We start from the raw sequence: 19,389 nt of genomic DNA on the forward strand, positions 1-19,389 counted from the left end.
ATGTTCAAAAGAATTGATTGTAAAGATCCAGAAATTGATAGCACAATACTATCTGATGGTAGCACAATACTGTAAGTACATTGAAAAAAACTGAGTGTGAGTATGGTTAAAAGAGGAAGGCTAGGGGCATGTATGATACCATAACAAAAGATAAAAGAAAAAGAATAGGACTGTAAAATTTAGCGAAATCTAGATGGTGATTAAATGAACAAATATAAGAATGTTTTTACATGCGGGAAAACAAATGAATATCAACAGTATAAGCTGTTGAAAACGGGACGGTATATGTAAGAAATACAACCAATGCAAACTAGGGTCTAGAGTTAACAGTAGCATTGTAATATGCTTACATAAAATGTAAGAAGGCAATACACCAAAACTAAATGTCAATAAGAGGAGGATATATGGGAGTGGTATGGGATTCTTAGTTGTTGCAGTTTCTCCTTTTTATTTTATTTTATTTTTTATTATTCCTTTTTTTCCCTCCCTTCTTTTTTGTGGAAGAAATGGAAATGTCCTCATATAGATTTTGGTGGTGAATGCATAATTATATGATTATACGGGAACCACTGATTGTTTACTTAGGATGGATTGTATGGTGTGTGAATAAAACCATTTAAAAATAAACAGGAAGATACAAGTGCTGGAGAAAATGGAGAGAGAGAGAGAGAGAGATGTGCCTGTTCCCTGTTGGTCGAGAAGTAGAATGATACAGTCCCTTTGGAGAGCAGCATGGTGGTTCCGCAGGAGGCAAAGTTTTATGTAGGCTGTATAATCCTGCAACCCCATTATTAGGTATATACTTGGAAGAACTGAAAGCAGGGACACCAATGAACATTTGCTGGTGTTTATGGTGGCATTAATTGCAATTTGGCAATGGATTGAGGAGGCCTAAGGGTACTGGTACTGTTGAACAGAAGGGTAACTGCGGTGTATACATACAACAGAATATTGAGTGGCTGCAAGAAGGAAGGAAATTATGAGGCATGCAATAGGTGAACGAAACTTGAGGACAATATGTTGAGTGCAATGAGCCAGAAAGGAAAAGACAGATCTTAGAATGCCTCACTAACATGGACTAACTATAATGTGCAAACTCTGAGAGTTGAATTCGAGAGCATAGATGGTCAGGAGAAGGCTTCTTGTAAAGGTTCCTAGATTGTAAGCTTTTAGCAGTCACATCTATTCCTGAGTGGTAACTGTCATGTCTAAATTCTGAAATGTGCAACTCTGCATGTAACCTGGTGGTCCCTGGAACATTGGGTATCTGTGTGACATCTGAGACTCACAGCTAGAGTTCCTCAGCTCTGAAAGTCAGCATTACCTCAAAAGCAACTTTACAAAGCTGAAAAAGAAATCAAATTTTAATAAGAGCTATGAAGGAAGCCAATCTGGTTAGGACTAAGGTAAAAATCAAACTAAAGGGTAAAGGATGAAACTGACTGTATTTTAAAATCTCAAATTCTGTGTGAAACCAAAGGAAGTGACGTTTATTTGGTACAAAATTTATATCTTCTGTAGCACACAATCTAATTTAATTTGTATGGTCAGTTTATTCGAACACCATAATTACATGGAACCTTGAATAGGAAGTGAGGTTTTGTTGGTTTGTACAAGTTAGTGTTATGCCCAGATACATCCCAGAGTAATCTGGGCAGAAGAGAAAAAAGTATTTCCAAAGTCTTCTTGAGGGACTGGGGAAAAATGTGTCGGGGACCACCAATTTAATAGGCCAAGTCCTCAATCATTGGACTTGCCCTTATGAAACTTATTCCTGCAAAGGAAAACTTATTACTCTCAATCGTGGGATTCAGAAAGTTTCATGACCAAAAAAAGGGAAGAGAAATGAAACAAAATAAAGTTTTAGTGCTGAGAGATTTCAGATAGAGTTGAGAGGTCATTCTGGAGGTTATTCTTATGTATTATATAGACATCCCTTTTCAGTTTTTGGCATATTTGGAGTAACTAGAGGAAATGCCTGAAACATTTGAACTGGTAATCTAGTAGGCTTGATGCTTGAAGATGATTATATAACTATAGAGCTTTAAAGGTGTGGCCACATGATTGTGAAAACCTTGTGACTGACCCTCCCTTTATCCTGTGTACGGACAAATGAGTAAGAAAATAAAGACAAAATAAATAAACAATAGGGGGGATGGAAGGTGGGATGTTCTGGGTGTTGTTTTTCACTTTTATTTCTATTCCTATTTTTATTGTTTTCAGAATAATGAAAATGTTCAAATATCGATGGTGATGATGCATAACTACATAATATACTGTGGAGCATTGATTGTATACTTTGGGTGATTATATGGTATGGGAATCTATCTCAATAAAATGCATTAAAAAAAAAAAAGAGTAGGGTGGGCCATGGTGGCTCAGCAGGCAGAATTCTTGCCTGCCAGGCTGGAGACCCAAGTTTGATTCCCGGTGCCTGCAAAATAAAAAAAGTGGGTGTTTGGAGTTTGGCTCCCATGGTGTCAGTCCTGAGTATCAAAGCCCAAGTGATGGAGACACCAATGTGTTCTTTAGTAAATGTATTGCAAATTGATCATTCATGTGTTTGTGATATTTTAAACAACAGGTTCCACCATGGGATTGAGAAAGCCTTCTTGACCAAAAGGGGAAGAAAGACATGAGGCAAAACAAAGTGATAGTGGCCAAGAGATTTCAAACAGAGTTGAGAGGTTATCCTGGAAGTTATTCTTATGCATTATATAGATATCCCTTTTTAGTTTATGGTGTATTGAAGTAGCTGGAGGGAAGTACCTGAAACTGTTGTACTGTGTTCTAGTAGCCCTGATTCTTAGAGATGATTGTATAACAATACAGGTTTTACAATGTGACCGTGTGATTGTGAAAACCTGTGTCTGATGCTCCTTTTATCCAGGGTATGGACAGATGAGTAAAAAAAAAAATTGGATAAAAATTAAATAAACAACAGGGAGGATAAAGGATAAAATAAATTGGGTAGACTGAAATACTGGTGATCAATGAGAGGGAAGGGTTAAGGGTATGAGATGTATGAGTTTTTTCTTTTTATTTCTTTTTCTGGAGTGATGCAAATGTTCTAAAATGGATCACAGTGATGAATATAAAACTATGTGAGGATATTGTGAACCATTGATTGTACACGATGTATGACTGTATGTGTGAAGATTTCTCAATAAAAATATAAATAAATAAATAACAGGTTCCAGGTAGTTAAGAAGAGGATATTAATAAATGGTATTGGAACAATTTGGGGGGAAAAATGAAGTCCAATATCTACCTCATGCCAGCCACCACAAAATTTCTAGATTGATGAAACATTTAAATTTTTTTTTTTACTTTTTAAATTTTATAATATAACATATATACAAAGCAAAGAAAGAAAAAAGCAATAGTTTTCCAAGCACTCTTCAACAAGCAGCCACAGGACAGAACCCAGAGTTTGTCATGGGCTACTGTACCAACATCTCAGATTTTTCCTTCTAGCTGCTCCAGAACATTGGAGGCTTGAAGGAATAAATATATTTTTTGTCATCACAATTGACTTTTTTCCCCTTTTTTTGTGAAAAATAACATATATACAAAAAAGCAATAAATTTCAAAGCACAGCATAACAATTGGTTGTAGAACAGATTCCAGAGTTTGGTATAGGTTACAATTTCACAATTTTAGGTTTTACTTCTAGCTCCTCTGAGATACTGTAGACTAAAAGAAATTTCAATATATAATGATTCAGCAATCATACTCACTTATTAAACCCTACCTTCTCTGTATAACTCCACAATTATCTTTGATCTTTTTCCCACTCTTTAGGGGTATTTGGGCTATGCCCATTCTAACTTTTCATAAACACTTAAATGTTAAAAATGAAATCGTAAGAGTCCTTGGAGTACCTCTCCCGAAGTGTTAATGGTATCAATTTTGGCAAAGGAAACTGGTTGCTTCCCTTGTCTGACTCCTCTGTATTATCTGCAGAACAGTTTCTGGAGAAAAGAAAGGCACATCAGAAATCCATTGATGCCCATTTAGTGTTGTCTCCTGATCTTGAGGGGTTTCCCTAGAAGCAGACTCTGGTACAAGGATCTGAGTGCAAGGAGCTTATTTGGGAGGTACTGCCAAGACAAGCCAATACGGCATTGGGAGACCATTTTCTGTGGTACTCTCAAAGTGCTGCACCCCTGGCAGCAGAGGTAAATAAAATCAAAAGATAAAAATCAAAGGATGATTTTTATAGGGAACAGTCTTGGAAGCTAGAGATAGTGTGTCCCTTCAGGGCAAAGGGCAGGCATATTTATTGCCCAGTGTAATAAAGATAATATCTCCCTCTGGGGCAAAAGTTGGGCAGGTTTGTTTTCAGCCTATTACAAAAGATTTGAACTCCCACTACAAGTGCAAGCATCACCCAGCCCTCATTCCCCGTGGGAATTGGTGCTTGGGAACTGGCACAAGAAAAAGCTGATACTGTCTACTACTATTACTCTAAGTACTAAACTGTCCTTTGTTTCTGAGGGAGGAGTCTTGTTGACTTCTGCTGGTCTCCATGAGACTCTGGTAGGCTAACTTGTTAGCCACCAAGTTGGGTAAAATCTCAAACCTTTCACAGTTCTTAACACAGGGGAGGAGGAAGCAAGGAATTGAAGGAAGCCAAAACAGAATGTGTTAATGAGTGGGTTCCTCCTGTGGGCAAATGAGACTCAGTCCTACTGGAAGATGGTATAGAATACATCAATGGGTAAGGAAGCTAAAGCATCTCCTAAGGCCCACCCCTCACTAGTTTAGGGCTGCTCCAGGGATTAGCAGCCTGGCACCTTTGGCCGCTAGCCAAGCTGGCTTCTGCAGCAAAGAAAGCCTCAGGCTGAGCATTGACACAGTACGGGAACATGAGTATGAGAGGGTGAGATGCTTGGACTGTGAGCTCCCACCAGACTGTGAGCTCCAGGTGAGCAGGGTCTTGCCTGAATACTGTTTGTTCCCGATGTCCATCCCAGTGCCTAGTGGACAGTGAGCAAACACTGTCCCAAAGACAAGGGCCTGTTTACCTGCCTATATTCTCCTCCAGGCCATGCGTTCCTTGGGCAAAGACCCTGTCAATTTTTCCTTCATACCCCAGTTCTAAGCAGAGGCCTGGGAATCAAGAAATGATCACTGAAGGTTTATTGCATGCATGAATGATATAAATAAATAACCTTCTAAAGTAAACAAACAAAACTCTGAGTTAGCTAAGACTAGACTGAGCCATCTTTTGCTAGGGAAAGCCTCGCCACCCAAATCAATAGCAAGTACCCTTGATGGGGAGGTACCAAAGGCATCCATGGCAAAGGAAGAAACAAGATACAAATGCTCTTACTCATTACTATTTTTAAACATCATCTTGAAGATCTTAACCAATCTATAAGAAAAGAAAAATAAATAAGAACTATAAATATTAGGAAGAAGAGACAAATTTGTCATCATAGTCAAGGATAAAATGTCAATGTAGACAATCCAAGAGAAGCAACAAATAGCAAGTCTTGTAAGAGAAACCAGTTATAAGATAAACCCATATAAATTAATGGCTTTCCCATGCACCAGTACAAGACAGTGAGGCTATCTCTCCTATAACAATTACAAAAACACTGTATAATGCCTGAGAACAGACCAGCAGCAAAGCTAACTTTTCAACAGGGGGCATGGGACTGGTGTGGCCAGTGGAGGTGATATGGGGAACTGAAGCTGCCTTCCTCTTGACGGTGAGTTTTACTCTTCTGCCCCCTCCCCCTGTTTAACTCCCAAACCTCCGGGCTCTGCATGGGATGCACAGGCAATGTCCTGATGTTCTTCCCCAAGCTGCCCCCTCAGCACTAGGAGCTGGGGACTGAGGCTGGACACAAGCTTGTTGTCCCAGAGTGTGCATCGGCTGTGTCTATTCCCTGTTAAGAAAGTAAAGTAAGGGCAGCCGCAGCAGCCATAGCCCTGGGCAGGGTTCCTATGCTCATTCTTAGTAGTCAGGGAGGTGGGGGGGGGGGGGTAGGGCAGCCAGAGAGCAGCAGCACTCAGAGCCTCAAGGACAAAGGCAGCCTCTCCAACCCCTCCCTGAAACCAGGTGGAAGGGAGCCATTCAGTGGAGGGGCAACACTCAACAAACCTGAGCCCCACCCCTACCCCGCCAAACACAAGCCTAGGCACAGGCCTGACACACATCTAGGGGTGCTCAGGGTATGGGGGAATGAGCAAAAGCTTGAATGCCAACTCTGTGGTGTCCTGCTTGCCTAGTACGCACTGCTCCAGGCCTTCTTGCCAGGCCGGCAGTCTCCCCTCCACCCTTAGAGAGGGATGGAGCCCTGCTGGGCCCTTGGAGAAGGAGCAGAGTTGGGGGCAGGTGGTGACTCCAGCAGTCCCAGGGCCTGCCCCAGTGTGACCAGCAGAGTCTGAAGGGCTGGGCTGGCTTGGGGGACCAGGAGCCCCAGTCTTGGAGGACTGTCCACCCCCATTCTATGGTTCTAAGGTTGGCTTTAGCTTTAGTAGGTGGGTGAGCAGAGGGTGGGAGTGAGAGGGTCAGAGGTTGGGGGTAGGCTAGAGATCAGGAAAAGTTCTGTGGGGAGTTGGGGGCAGACAAGGTGGGAGCAATAGAGCAAAATTTGGAAGGATGGATTTTATTTGAAGAATTAAAGAAAGAGGGAGAGGGCATTCCAGGTGACCAGGTCAGTCTAAGCAAAGGCTTGTTGTGTGGGAAAGTCCTGGGAATGGTCAGCAAAGCTTGAAAAGACCCTGTGATTGGTGCTCAGTTGGTCTTGCTGGGAAAATTATCAGCTTCTTCTTCCTGTGTTCAATGGAGTGTGGTCCTCAGGGGGTGCTAGGCCCCAAGCATCAGGCCAGGAACATGGACAGAGTGACTATTTCTAGCTCATTCCCCTCTCAGTCCTGCCACTCTAACTTACTGTGTGACCCCGGGCAAGTCATGGGCCCTCTGTAAGCTCAGCCTTCTCTTCCCTGGAAATAAGGCATGGTGCTCATGACTCAGGGGCAATGGCTAGGCATCGGAGACAGGGTGACTCCAACTCCACCACCCACACACCCCCACCCAGGGTCCCAGAGCCTGGAATGCCCCATCCAAGTAAGATACCACATAGGCACCTGTGATCATAGACATGAACCCAAGTGCTGAGGTTCCACACCCATGCACATGTATGTAGGAGGGTGCATGCTTCCCTTCCCACAGCCTAAAGCCTTCCCTGGCTCCCCATCCCTGGTCAGAGCTAGCCTGAAGACACAGCCACTCATTCAGGGCATATCAGGAGATGTTTACGTCCGGGTCCTTGAGTTCCTTAAAGGTATGGTCCTATCTAACCCATCCCCCTTCCCTGGGGCTGGCTTACAGTTGGCACTCCATAAATGCTTGTGGGTAAATTCAGGTCCTGGGGAGGGAAGACAAAATACATGAGGGCCTCAGTTACCCCTTTCCCACGCTTGAGGAGGTGGCCTCAGCCCTCAGCAGCCTCTCCCCAGGGTGCCTCCTAGAGGATGCTGGCAGGCAAAGAGGACTTGGTTTGGATGCTTGTGTGTCCTCACCTGACCCTAAATTCCACCCCATTCGAGTGGCCCCAAGAGGAGGCGAGGTGCTGGGTTCTTAGCGGTGACTCAGCGGAAGGAAGAAGGGAGGGGGTGGTGGTGCTGGGGCCCTGGGGTTTTGCTTCTCATTTCTCTCTTTCCAAAGCACAGCCAGTTCCCAGAAATGAAGGTACTCAAAACAAGAGAAACTCCAGACTTTCAGGAGCACCGGATTTCCCACCCCATGAGGTCCCAGCAAGGGCCTGGGGAAGCCCCCAGCCAGTGTACCCAGCCAAGGGGCTTCTTCCTCACCACAAACCAAAGGACCAATTACCTGGAAGACTCACATGAGAGCAAGGAGGGGCTGTGGACCCTGAGACAGGAGCATGTGGCTGGGATTCACCCGCTGTGACATATGCCGGATGGGAGGAGGGTTGGCACTTCCAGGCCTCATAAGAGGCTGGCACAGTCAGGACAGGCTTCTTGGGAGAGGCAAAGTCTGCATACCCCAAGAATCCTAGGGCATATGAACCTGTGGGTGCATCAGTGCCCCTATAAGCCCCACATTAATCCCTTTTCTCTCCCTTCTTCCCTTCCTTCCTTCCTTCTTCCCTCCTTCCCTCCTTTTCTTTCTTTAATATTTTGAACTATTGAAATGGTGGAGTGAGTTGCTCCAGGGCTCCATCCCTGAATAGAAGCTTCAAGCAACAAATAAGAGCTCTCAGAACTATCTTTCTTAAAGCCCCAGAAAACAGTTAAATGGTTGCAGTTATATGGTAAGAACTGAATCAAGAAAAAGGCAACTTAAAAATATTCTGGCAATGATCTTTTGGAAATGCAAATTCAATTATGTTTTTCTCCTGCTTTAAAGCCTTTTGGCAAAGGGCTCTAAACTTTTGATTAAGCTGCTGCTGTCATTAAATTTGTGACTACTTCCTCCAGATAGTTATTTTATTATAAATAATATATATAATGGTACTAGTATATTAGATATTATAAACATAAAGGTATGAATTAAAACGAAGGATAAATGTTTTAAAAATTTAATGTCTATTAATGGTAAAAAATTAATAAATGCTCTCTATTAAAAAAAAAACCTCTGGCATTCAAGGAAATCTCGTCATAACACTAGCTAGATACATGCTTAAGGAACAGACACCTCAGTGTCTAAATTTCAAAGACAACACAAATATCAAAGTGTCCAGATTTCAACAGTACATTGCAAGACATACAAAGAAACAGAAAATGATGGCTTGTGTAAAGGAGCAGGATAAAGAATTAGAAACCATCAAAGAAGGCCAGAGCTTGGACATATCAGCAATTTTTAAAATGGTCCTAAATATGCTCAGAGAGCCACAAGAAAATATGAACAAAGAACTAAAGGAAATCAGGAAAATGAGAGAGAAACACTGTGGTAGTTAGGTTGAGGCATCAACTTGGCCAGGTGAAGGCACCTAGTTCTATTGCTGTGGACATGAGCCAATGGCATGTGAAACTCATCTGTCGCTGATTACATGTGCAGTCGGCTAGGAGCATGCCTGCTGAAATGAATGATGTCTGATTTAATTGGCTGGAAGTTTAAATGAGACAGCTCAATGTAGCACAGCCCAGGCAGCTCAGCATACCTCATCTCAGCACTTGCAGCTCAGCCCAGGTCTTTGGAGATGCAAAAAGGAATCACCCCTGGAAAAGTTGCTGGAACCCAGAGGCCTGAAGAGAAGGCCAGCAGAGATCGCCCTGTGCCTTCCCGTGTAAGAAAGAACCTCAGTTGAGTTAGCTGCCTTTTCTCTGAAGAACTAACCTTTTTAACTAAATAAATTCCCTTTTATTAAAAACCAATCCATCTCCAGTGTGTTGCATTCTGGCAGCTTTGGCAGACTAAAATAAACACAAACAGAATATAAATAAAGAAATAGACATCATGAAAAGGAATCAAACCGAACTGAAGACCACGGTAACAGAAATAAATAATTTTCTAGAGGGGTTCAGCAGCAGATTGTAGCTGGCAGAACTTGAAGATAAAACAACTGAAATCATCACGTTTCAGAAGAAGAAGAAAGAATGAAGAAAAGTAAACAGATCCTGAGGAATATGAGACGCCCTCAGGTGTACCGATACAAGCATTGTAGAAGTCCCAAAAGGAGAAGAAAGAAAGAAAGGGGAGGAGACAATATTCAAGAAAATAATGGCCAAAAACTTCCTAAATTTAACAAAAGACATGAATATACAAATCGAAGTTGCTCAATACACTCCAAACAAGATACACCCAAATAGACTCACAACGTGGCATGTTATAATCAGACTGTCAAACGCCAAAGATCTGAAAGCCACAAGAGAGAGGCAATATATAATACACAAGGGAACTTCAGTAAGACTAAGTGTTGATTTCTCATCAGAAACCAGATAGGCAAGAAGGCAATGGGATGACATATTTAAAGTGCTGAAAGCAAAAAAGTCTCTGACAAAAACTGTCTTTCAAAAATGAGAGATTACAATATTCCCATATAAACAAAATCTGAGGGAGTTCATCACCACTATGTCAACCCTACAGGAAGTAGGAACTCCCTAAAGAGAGAGCTTCAGGTTGAAAGAAAAGGGCAATAGACAATAGATTAAAGTACCATGAAGAAATAAAGATCTGGGAAAACTGGACCTCCACATGCAGAGAAATGAAGTTATACCCCTACCTCTCACTATATTCAAATATCAACCCAAAAGGAATCAAGGAGCTAAATATAAGAGCTAAAACTATAAAACTCTTAGAGGATAACACAGGAACACATTTTCATGACCTGAGATCTGGCAGTAGATTCTTAGATATAACACAAAAGCATGAACAACCAAAGAAACCACATTTGACTTCTTTAGAAGTTAAAATGTTTGTGCATCAAAGGAAATTATCCAAAAAGTGAAAAGACAACCTACAGAGTGGGAGAAAATAGTTTCAAACCACATATTGGAAAAGCACCTAATATCCAGAATATATAAAAAACTTCTACAATGCAGCAAAAAGACAAACAACTCAATTAAAAAATGGGCAAAGGACTTGAATTGACATTTTTTCAAAGAAGATATACAAATGGCCAATAAGCACGCAAAAAGATCCTCAACATCATTAGCCATTAGGGAAATACAAATGAAAATCACAATGAGCCACCACTTCACACTCACGAGGATGGCTATTATTTTAAAAATGGAAACTAACAAGTGTTGGAGAAGATAAGAAGATAAAAAATCTGAACTCTACTGCATTGTTGGTGAGACTGGAAAATGGAAAATGGTGCAGTCACTGAGGAAAACAGTTTGGGTGGTTCCTCAAAAAGTTAAATATAGAATTGCCATACGACTTGGCAATCCTACTTCTAGACATATACTCAAAGAGAGTGAAAAGAGGGACTCAAACAAATACTTGTACACCAATGTTTATAATAGCATTATTCACAATTGCCAAAAAGTAGAAGCAACCCAAATTTCTATCAACAAATAAATGGATAAACAAAATGTTTTATATATAATGTTATATATATAAGTAAAATAAAATGTTACATATATAAATGTTTATATGTAAATATTTATAAATGTTATATATATACAAATGGAATACTTTTTGCCCATAAAAAAGACTGAAATTTTGAGACATGCTGCAACATGGAAGAACCTTGAAAACATAATGTTCAGTGAAAAATCAAGGCACATAAGGACATTATATCATTTACAAGAGATGACTAGAAATAGCAAAATAACAGAGATAGTAAGCAGAAAGCAGATTAGAGGTAACTGGGGGGTACTGGAAGAGGGTGAGGGTGTGTTTGTTTGTAAAAATAAAATAAAATTTAATTTAAGACATTCATAATTTTCTAGTAATTAGTTCATTAATATTAATAAAACTAAAAGATCTGCAAAAGATATAATTTATGCTAGTATGAAATTGTACACTAATTTTTTCTAAATTCATTCTTTAGTTTACAAACAACTGTCAGTTAAAATGAATACATTTCAGTTTAAAAGACGTTATTAAAATTCCAGAAAAAAATTCTCTGGTAAAGGTAACAACACAGATAAAAACATAAGTGCCAGTACTGTTACACTTTTTGTTGTAATCCCACTTTCTACTTCCTACAGGATCTAAAACACAAATGCATAAAAATTAATGATGAATCAATAATTTTGGACTTATGTATAAATATGTAATTTTTGACAAGAACTGCATAAAAATGGAGGAATGGAGGGGTATAGGAACATGGTGTGTGTATGCTATTGAGGTTACACTGATATCAAACCAAACAATATTGTTATAGATTTAGGACGTTAAAGTTCATGGTAATCACAAAGAAAATATTGGGAAAATATGCACAGAAAGAAACGAGAAAGGGTTCTAAAGTGTTCACTACAAAAATGAGCAAAAAACTTGAATAGATGTTTTCCAAAGAGGATATACAAATTATGTATACATAAAATGGAATAATATTTATACACAGGTATACACATATACCTATACATATACATAAACATACATTGCATATAAGTAGGTTTATACATACAATGGAATATTATTCATCCCTAAAAGGGAATGAAACCTGATACATGCTGTTTTAGTTTCCTGGACTGCTCAAGCAAATACCACGCAATGGGTGGGTACATTTAAACAATGAGAATTTAATGGCTCATGGGTTTGAGGTTAGGAGAAAGTTCAAATCCTGGTACCAGGAGTGGTTCTTTAGAAACAGAATCTTAAAAATGGGTTTTTATGAATGGTTTTCTACTCTGCCTGGACTCAGAGACACTAAGGACTCTGATTCCCGTAATCAGAATGACACTCCCCATCCATGGAGTGAGTTGGCAAAGGAGATAGTCAAAATATAATCATTCGATTCTCCTAATGCTTTGCTTGTACAAAGCCAGACTCTGGGGGATAATGTTTTTGACACCTTTACAGAGTTTTGTAGAAATAAGAGTTATAGAGATGTTGTTGGCTGTTGTTAGATACACTGTCTACATTAAGGGATGAAAGGGATGGGCTTAAGGCTTCAAACGAGAAGCTTAAGCGCCATCTGAAAGATGTAGACGTTTCTATGAGTATCCTGAAGGAAAATCTTATTTCCTGTAGCCGAAGACTTGAGATCTCTGAAAATCAGACTCAGAATTTTATTGTTAGAGTAGCAACTTTACAACGTAAACTGAAATCTCAGTCTTGCATGGTGTCTGCCGTTAAAGTGAGGGCATTGATTGGAAAGGAGTGGGACCCTGAAAAATGGGATGGTGACATATGGATTGATAATGATGTTGGGGGTGAGGTTGAAACCCTAGACCATGCTGAGCCTTCTCTAGATAACCCTGTAATAGTCTGCCCTGAGGACATAGCCACCCCACCTCCAGTCTGCCTTGAGGAATTGGCCACCCAACCTTCTCCTGAAGGGATTAGCCCTAGAGTGATTAATCCTGTTTCACCAGATGAAACTGCAAATGAAGGCCCTGAAGCAAATGGCTTGGAAGATATTTCTAATTCTTTTCATGACCCACCCCCACCACCCCTCATTTCTTCTAGACCTATAACTAGACTAAAGTCCCAACAGGCCCCTAAAGGTGAGGTACAAAGTATCACACATGAGGAGGTACATTATACTCCAAAAGAACTGTGTGAGTTTTCCAATTTATATAGACAGAAATCAGGGGAATATGTGTGGCAATGGATTTTAAGAGTGTGGGATAATGGTGGGAGGAATATAAGGCTGGATCAGGCTGAATTTATTGATGTGGGCCCACTAAGCAGAGATTCTGCATTCAATATTATAGCTTGAGCGGTTAGAAAAGGTGTTAACAGCTTGTTTAGGTGGTTGGTTGAAACGTGGATCAAAAGGTGGCCAACATTACCTGAGGTTGAAATGCCAGAACTGCCCTGGTATAATGTAGATGAGGGGATCCAGAGGCTTAGAGAGATTGGAATGTTAGAGTGGATTTATCATGCAAAGCCTGCTCTTACACCCCAGGAATGTCCAGAGGATGCACCTTTTACCAGAACAGTGAGAAATAAATTTGTGAGACTAGCACCATCATCCCTCAAGAGCTCTGTGGTTGCACTTCTCTGTAGGTCAGATATTACTGTAGGAACTGCTGTCACTGAGCTGGAATCCTTAAACACAATGGGGATGACAGGATCCTGAGTTGGCAGAAGCCAGGTGGCAGCACTTAATCACCAAAGACAGGGTAGACGCAGCTATTATAATAGACAACAAACTCAAAGGAGGCATCAAAATTATATGACATGCAGAGATTTGTGGCATTGGCTAGTAAATCATGGGGTGCCTAGAAATACAATAGAAGGGCAGTGTGTTAGTTAGATTCAGTTGTCAACTTGGCCAGGTGAGCATACCTAGTTCTGTTACTGCGGACACAAGCCAATGGTACGTGAACCTCATCTGTTGCTAATTACATCTGCAGTCGGCTAGGAGGCGTGTCTGCTGCAATGAGTGACGTTTGACTTAATTGGCTGGTGCTTAAATGAGAGAACACAACATAGCACAGCCTAGCAGCTTCGCATTCCTCATCTCAGCACTTGCAGCTCAGCCCAGGCCTTTGGAGATGGAGAAAAAAATCACCCCGGGGAAAGTTGTTGGAACCCAAGGGCCTGGAAAGAAGACCAGCAGAGACCATCTTGTGCCTTCCATTTAAGAAAGAACCTCAGTGGAAAGTTAGCTGCCTTTCCTCTGAAGAACCAACAAAATAAATCCCCTTTTATTAAAAGCCAATCCGTCTCTGGTGTGTTGCATTCCAGCAGCTAGCAAACTAGAACAGGCAGTCTACTAAATTCTTGGTGGAGCTGTATAAACAAAAGAGTTCTAGGTCAAGGGAACAGAAGTCTAACCTGAATTACAAAAACACAGAGTCACGGCCCCTTAATCAATTTCCAGATTTGAAACAGTTTACAGACCCTGAGCCCCTTGAATGAAGGGGAGGCCAGGTTCCTATGGGGGAGAAACCTGTTACACTGCCACAAATTCATACTGTTAATCTTCCTCTAAGTCTTCCCCAAGGAGACTGATGGCCTTTTACCAGGGTAACTGTGCACTGGGGAAAAGGAAATGATTAGATATTTCGGGGATTATTAGACACTGGTTCAGAAGTGACATTAATTCCAGGGGACCCAAAATGTCACTCTGGACCACCAGTCAGAGTGGGGGCTTATGGAGGCCAGGTGATCAACGGCGTTTTAGCTCAGGTCCATCTCACAGTGGGTCCAGTGGGCCCCCGGACCCATCCTGTAGTTATTTCCCCAGTTTCGGAATGTATAATTGGCTTAGACTTACGGAGCAACTGGCAGAATCCCCACATTGGTTCTCTAACTCGTGCAGTGAGGGCTATTATGGTGGGAAAGGCCAAGTGGAAGCCACTAGAACTGCCCCTACCAAGCAAAATAGTAAATCAGAAGCAATACCGTATTCCTGGGGGGATTGCAGAGATTACTGCCACTCTTAAGGACTTGAAAGATGCAGGGGTGGTGATTCCCACCACATCCCCGTTCAACTCTCCTATTTGGCCTGTACAGAAAACAGATGAGTCTTGGAGAATGACAGTGGATTATCATAAACTCAACCAGGTGTTAAATCCAATTGCAGCTGCTGTTCCAGATGTAGTATCATTGCTTGAGCAAATCAATACATCCCCTGGTACCTGCTATGCAGCTATTGATCTGGCAAATGCTTTTTTCTCAATAGCTATTAGTAAGGACCACCAGAAACAGTTTGCCTTCAGCTGGCAAGGTCAGCAATATACTTTCACTGTCCTACCTCAGGGGTATATCAACTCTCCAGCCCTATGTCATAATCTTGTTCACAGAGACCTTGATCGTTTCTGCCTCCCACAAGACATCACACTGGTCCATTATATTGATGATATCATGTTGATTGGACCTAGTGAGCAAGAAGTAGCAACTACTCTAGATTTACTAGTAAGGCATTTGTGTGTCAGAGGATGGGAGATAAATCCAACAAAAATACAGGGGCCTTCCACCTCTGTAAAATTTCTAGGTGTCCAGTGGTGTGGGGCATGTCGAGATATCCCTTCTAAGGTGAAGGATAAGTTGCTGCATCGGGCCCCTCCCACAACCAAAAAAGAGGCACAACGCCTAGTTGGTCTTTTTGGATTTTGGCGACAACATATTCCTCATTTGGGTGTGCTACTCCGGCCCATTTATCGAGTGACCAGAAAAGCTGCTAATTTTGAGTGGGGACCTGAACAAGAGGAGGCTCTGCGACAGGTCCAGGCTGCTGTACAAGCTGCTCTGCCACTTGGGCCATATGATCCAGCAGATCCAATGGTGCTGGAAGTGTCAGTGGCAAATAGAGATGCTGTCTGGACCCTTTGGCAGGCCCCTATAGGAGAATCACAACGCAGACCCTTAGGATTTTGGAGCAAAGCCTTATCATCTGCTGCAGATAACTACTCTCCTTTTGAGAAACAGCTTTTGGCCTGCTACTGGGCCTTAGTAGAGACTGAACACTTAACCATGGGCCACCAAGTTACCATGAGACCTGAGTTTCCTATCATGAGTTGGGTGTTGTCTGACCCACCAAGCCATAAAGTTGGGCGTGCACAGCAGCACTCTATTGTAAAATGGAAATGGTATATACGAGATAGAGCCAGAGCAGGTCCTGAAGGCACAAGTAAGTTACATGAAGAAGTGGCACAAATGCCCATGGTTTCCACTCCTGCCACATTACCTTCTCTTTCCCAGACCAGAGCTATGGCCTCTTGGGGAGTTCCTTACAGTGAATTGACTGAGGACGAGAAATCTCGGGCCTGGTTTACAGATGGTTCAGCATGATATGCAGGTACCACCTGAAAGTGGAGAGCTGCAGCATTACAACCCCTTTCTGGGGTGTCCTTGAAGGACAGTGGTGAGGGGAAATCCTCCCAGTGGGCAGAACTTCGAGCAGTGCACCTGGTTGTTCATTTTGCTTGGAAGGAAAACTGGCCAGAGGTGCGTTTGTATACTGACTTATGGGCTGTTGCTAATGGTTTGGCTGGACGGTCAGGGACTTGAAAAGACCATAATTGGAAAATTGGTAACAAAGAGGTCTGGGTAAGAAGTATGTGGATAGACCTTTCTGAGTGGGCTAAAAACATGAAGATATTTGTGTCCCATGTGAATGCACACCAGAGGGTTACTTCAGCAGAGGAAGACTTTAATAATCAAGTGGATAAGATGACCCGTTCTGTGGATACCAGTCAGCCTCTTTCCCCAGCAACTCCTGTTATTGCCCAATGGGCTCATGAACAAAGTGGTCATGGTGGTAGGGATGGAGGTTATGCATGGGCTCAGCAACATGGACTTCCACTCACCAAGGCTGACCTGGCTACAGCCACTAAGTGCCCAATCTGCCAGCAGCAGAGACCCACACTCAGCCCCCAATATGGCACCATTCCCTGAGGTGACCAGCCAGCTACATGGTGGCAGGTTGATTACATTGGGCCACTCCCTTCATGGAAGGGGCAGTGATTTGTTCTAACTGGAATAGACACATACTCTGGATATGGGTTTGCTTTCCCTGCACGCAATGCTTCTGCCAAAACTACTATCCATGGGCTTACAGAATGCCTTATTCATCGTCATGGTATTCCACATAGCATAGCTTCTGATCAAGGGACACACTTCACAGCAAGTGAAGTGCGGGAATGGGCACATGCTCATGGAATTCTCTGGTCTTACCATGTTCCCCATCATCCAGAAGCAGCCGGATTGATAGAACGGTGGAATGGCCTTTTGAAAACTCAATTACGGTGCCAACTAGGTGGCAAAAACTTGAAAGGCTGGGGTAATGTTCTCCAGGAAGCTGTGTATGCTCTGAATCAGCATCTGCTGTATGGTGCTGTTTCTCCCATAGCCAGGATCCATGGGTCCAGGAACCAAGGGGTGGAAATGGGTGTGGTGCCGCTCACTATTACCCCTAGTAATCCACTAGGAAAATTTTTGCTTCCTGTCCCTGCTACCCTGAGTTCTGCTGGTCTACAGGTTTTAGTTCCAAAACGGGGTGTGCTTCCTCCAGGAGAAACAACAGTGATACCACTGAACTGGAAGTTAAGATTGCCACCTGGTCACTTTGGGCTACTTACGCCTCTGGATCAACAAGCCAAGAAGGGGATTACATTATTGTCTGGGGTAATTGACCCTGACTATCAGAAGGAAGTAGGACTACAACTACATAATGGAGGTAAAGAAGAGTTTTCTTGGAATATAGGAGATCCCCTAGGGCGTCTATTAGTACTACCATGCCCTGTGATTAAAATCAATGGAAAACTGCAACAACACAATCTAGGCAGGACCACTAATGGCTCTGAAACTTCAGGAATGAAGGTTTGGGTCACCCCACCAAGCAAAGAACCACGGCCAGCTGAAGTGCTTGCTGAGGGTAAAGGGAACATGGAATGGGTAGTGGAAGAAGGTAGTGATAAATACGAACTTTGACCACGTGATCAGTTACAGAAACGAGGACTATAATGCTGTTTTGTTCATGTTATATTATTTAAGTTGTAAGATATCAAGTTTAAGAATGAATGTTGCCCAAGGATTTGTACCCTATTCTGGAGAGATTTAATGTGTTTCCAGTCATATGCAGGACAGTTGAGTATTGTCAGGTAAAAGAAAAAAAATGTGTGCTTATTTGTTTTCATTTGGAAATTAAGTATGGTCTAAGGTGATATATATATAGGTGCCAAGTTGACAAGGGGTGGACTGTCATGGTTGGGGACACGTGTCAACTTGACCAAGTTGTGGTGCCCGTTTGTCTGATTGGGCAAGCGCCGGCCTGTCTGTTGCAATGAGGACATTTCATAGGATTAGGTCATGATCACGTCAGCTGCATCCACAGCTGATTCCATTTGTAATCAGCCAAAGGGGAGTGTCTTCTGCAATTAGTGATGCTAAATCTAATCATGGGAAGCCTTTTAAGGAGGACTCAGAGGAGACAAGTTCCATTCCTGCTTTGGCTGGTGAGCCTCTCCTGTGGAGTTCATCCAGGCCATCCATCGGAGTCGCTGGCTTCACAGCCTGCCCTGTGGATTTTGGACTCTGCGTTCCTGCGGTCACGTGAGACACTTTTATAAATTTTATATTTGCAAGGGTTCCCTGTTGATTCTGTTTCTCTAGAGAACCCTAACTAATACAGTGTGTGTGTGTACATAAGCAATGGCTGTGCTGTGTGGGTCAGATCCACTAACTTTTAATGTTTTGCCACAATTGCCATATCATTCTATCTTTCTAATCTATGTGTATATTTTCTAAACATTTGAGAGATTGTATACATCATGCTCCTTGAAAACTTAATACTTCCAAGTATATTTCCTAAGAGCAAGGATATTCACTTATGTAACCACCTTAACTAGTTATCAAGTTCAAGAAAATTAATATCGATATAAAGCTTACAGTCTATACTTCATTTTTTCATATGTCCAAATAATGTCCTTTTGGGTTTTTTCTCTTCCTTCATCACATCTAGTTTGGGATCATGTATTATCTCTAGTCGTTATTGCCTCTTCAATCTCTCTCTCTTTTTAAATTGTGGAAACGTATACAAGGTGAACTTTCCCATCTAAACCACTCCGGAGCTACAATTCAGTGGGATTAATCTCACTGTTGCTGCTATCAGCACTATCTGTTACCAGAACTTTTCCATCACCCCAGGTAGAAACCCTGCATCCATTATGCCTTAACTCCCCCTTTCCCTTCCTCCTGTGACTATGAATTTGCATATTCTAGCTATTTACATGTAAGTGGAAACAGAATACTTTTGGGTCTGGACTTATTTCACTCATCATGATGTCTTCTTCCATATAGTAGTATGTGTGGTGCTTTGAAGCTGTATGTACCCCAGGAAA

At 41.9% G+C, this 19,389-nt stretch overlaps 1 protein-coding gene across 8 annotated transcripts in view; it reads right to left on the bottom strand.

The window, feature by feature from the left end:
* HEMK1 (HemK methyltransferase 1, mitochondrial release factors N(5)-glutamine) overlaps nucleotides 1–19,389 on the bottom strand; it is a 51,107-nt gene that overhangs the window by 10,162 nt on the left and 21,556 nt on the right. The gene's annotated exons all lie outside the window — the stretch shown is intronic.

This window comes from Tamandua tetradactyla, chromosome 15 (assembly GCF_023851605.1).
Source record: "Tamandua tetradactyla isolate mTamTet1 chromosome 15, mTamTet1.pri, whole genome shotgun sequence".
Taxonomy (NCBI): domain Eukaryota; kingdom Metazoa; phylum Chordata; class Mammalia; order Pilosa; family Myrmecophagidae; genus Tamandua; species Tamandua tetradactyla.